Here is a 2,948-nt window from a genome sequence, read left to right as displayed (position 1 = left end):
GTTTTACCAACAACAGTGCAACCCAAAGAGAAGGCATCGCGTACGTATCAATCCCCACCATTCGCTCTCGCATCAGGAAACGCTTATCTACAGCTAAGACAACACCCGTGTTCTCCGTTGAAATTACTAACCTCTTTGTATATAAGAGATAAGACCGTGCCTTCCAGTCACACACAAATCCATCAGCACCACCACGCTGCGCCTTGGCTGAACACTCTTCACTCGGGCGCTCGCCATGGAGCAATCGGCGTACTGCATCTGCCTCTTCTTTGCTCTCCTACTTCCTCTCCTGCTTCTCAAGCTCAACAGCAAGCGTGGCAGCGTGCGTCTTCCACCTGGCCCATGGCGGCTGCCGGTCATCGGCAGCCTGCACCACCTCGCCGGTAACCCGCTCGTGCACCGTGTCATGGCCGACCTCGCGCGCCGGCTGGACACGCCGCTCATGTAGCTCAAGCTCGGGGAGGTCCCGGTCGTGGTGGCCACGTCCCCAGAGGCTGCCTGCGAGATCATGCGGACACACGACGTAGTCTTTGCCACGCGGCCGTGGAGCCCCACCATGAAGATCATGGTCTCTGAAGGGGAAGGGCTGGTATTCGCACGCTACGGCACCCTGTGGCGGCAGCTCCGCAAGATCTGCGTCCAGGAGCTTCTCAGCGCGCGCCGCGTGCAGTCGTTCCGCCACATCAGGGAGGACGAGGTCGGCCGCCTCGTGGCTGCTGTTGCGGCGGTGCCGCCCGGGGAGCCCGTGAACGTGAGCGAGCGGATCTCCGTGGTCATCGCCGATTCGGCGGTGCGCGCCATGATCGTGGACAGGTTCAAGAGGCGGGAGGAGTTCTTGCAGTCACTCGAGGAAGCGCTGAAGCTCGCCACCGGGTTCAACCTTGGCGACTTGTTCCCGTCATCATGGCTCGCGAATTTCATCAGCGGCACGGCACGGCTGGCGGAGGAAAACCACCGCAAGAACTTCGAGCTCATGGAGTACGCGATCAAGCAACACGAAGAGCAGAGGAGCGCCGCCTCAGCCAACGGCGGCGTGGAGGAAGGAGTAGAGGACCTAGTCGACACGCTCTTGAGGATTCGAAAGGAGGGTGGCCTGAACGTGCCTCTCACCATGGGAACAGTCAAAGCAGTTATACTTGTAAGTGCACCAGCTCCTTTGTTTCAGATTATTTTGTCCTCTGCGTTGTGTTATACTCCTTCCGTGCCTAAATATAAGTCTTTTAGAGATTTCAATGCGAACTACATACGAAGCAAAATGAGTAAATCTACATTCTAAAATGTTTCTATAATTTTATATACATCTGTATGTAGTTCATACTGGAATCTCTGAAAAGACTTATATTTAGGAACGAAGGGAGTACTTAAAACTTGTTGTACTAAACAAATCTAATTACACATTTTGGAACTACATTTCGTGACAGATTTAGTATTATCGATGTGCTGTTGTCAATGTTAAAACTGTTTCGAAATTTATATCACACAAAAAGTTTGAGCAAACATAGATTAAAAAAGGTCAAGCATTTCTCTTTTGCGGAGAGGAATGAGAGTGTATTACTCAAGAGCAAAGGAGTTCTTACACAAGCTAAGGACATTAACCTGACCGGATTGGATCCAAACGACCGTGCGATCCTCCGTCCTACCAAGTTTGCGAAAACATGGCTAACATTATTTTGCTCTAGGCGAACATCAGTAACTACACAGTCGCTTACACCACTAAGTCTCTTCACTTCGAGAAATAACCATGGCATATGCAGAACGATCATGCGACATTGAGTTCACCAACTGAAAAAGGTCAAGCATTTTTTTTAAGGAGAGAGTAGTTTAGCAACACACTAGGTCTCTTAATTTGTTTTTCTTCTTCACTTCACTCTGAATCCAAAAAAATGACATATGTTACATTCACTATTATTCTAGGATTTGCTACTTGATGTCTCACTTTTAAACGTCGGCAGAACCTTGAATGCCAAGAACAACTTGCACTTTCTAAACTGTGTAAATCGACATACTACAGGATGTATTTGGTGCTGGGAGCTAGACATCAGGTACCACGCTGCAATGGGCCATGTCGGAACTCATGAGGAACCCAAATGTGATGCAGAAAGTACAAGCTGAAGTACGCGACAACCTCCAAGAAAAGCCTAAAGTCACCGAGGATGGATTGAGCAATCTCAAGTACCTCAAACCTGTCATCAAGGAAACGATGAGGTTGCATCCAGGCGCACCATTGCTTCTCCCTAGGGAGGCTAGGGAGCCTTGCAAAATCCTCGGATACCACGGTGTTGGTGAATGCATGGGCGATTGGTAGAGACCCTAAGCACTGGGAAGACCCCCGAGGAATTCAAACCAGAGAGGTTCGAGTCTGGCACAGTTGACTTCAAAGGCACAAACTTCGAGTACATACCGTTTGGGGCGGGTCGAAGGATGTGCCCTGGAATGACATTTGCTCAAGCCAACATTGAGATCGTGCTCACCGCACTTCTCTACCACTTCTATTGGGAGCTCCCGAGTGGGGTGAAGCCTGACGGGCTAGACATGACAGAGAAGACGGGAGTCACTGTCGGGCGGAAGAACGATCTGTATCTACACCCAGTGGTCCGTGTGCCTCCGATTTGATTTGCACTTGCATTAATAAGGGAAGTTGAATTCTCATCTACTAGTGCCTTATATATATATATATATATATATATATATATATATAGAGGGTGGGTCTATTCTAACAACACCCCTTAAGACCTTATTCTGCACATCAACCAGCTTATTCTGATAACACCCCGAACCAAAAGCAAACAAAACCCACCGCTCCTCCCACGACCCACCACTCCCCCCGAGCTCCACAACCTCCCTCCCCTGCCCCATCGGCGCCCCACACCAACACCACCTACCCCCAAGCACCGCCGCCCACAACAGCTCCGGAGAGCCGGTGACCGCGGGGCGGACCCGACAACCGC

At 50.5% G+C, this 2,948-nt stretch overlaps 1 pseudogene; it reads left to right on the top strand.

Moving 5' to 3' along the window:
- The first annotated feature begins 235 nt into the window (after positions 1 to 235).
- LOC123140882 (desmethyl-deoxy-podophyllotoxin synthase-like) lies at positions 236 to 2,613 on the top strand (annotated as a pseudogene).
- The last annotated feature ends 335 nt before the right edge of the window (positions 2,614 to 2,948 follow it).

Source organism: Triticum aestivum, chromosome 6D (genome assembly GCF_018294505.1).
Source record: "Triticum aestivum cultivar Chinese Spring chromosome 6D, IWGSC CS RefSeq v2.1, whole genome shotgun sequence".
NCBI classification, from domain to species: domain Eukaryota; kingdom Viridiplantae; phylum Streptophyta; class Magnoliopsida; order Poales; family Poaceae; genus Triticum; species Triticum aestivum.
Note: the sequence above shows the minus strand (reverse complement) of the source record. Positions and strands in the feature narration are given on the sequence as shown.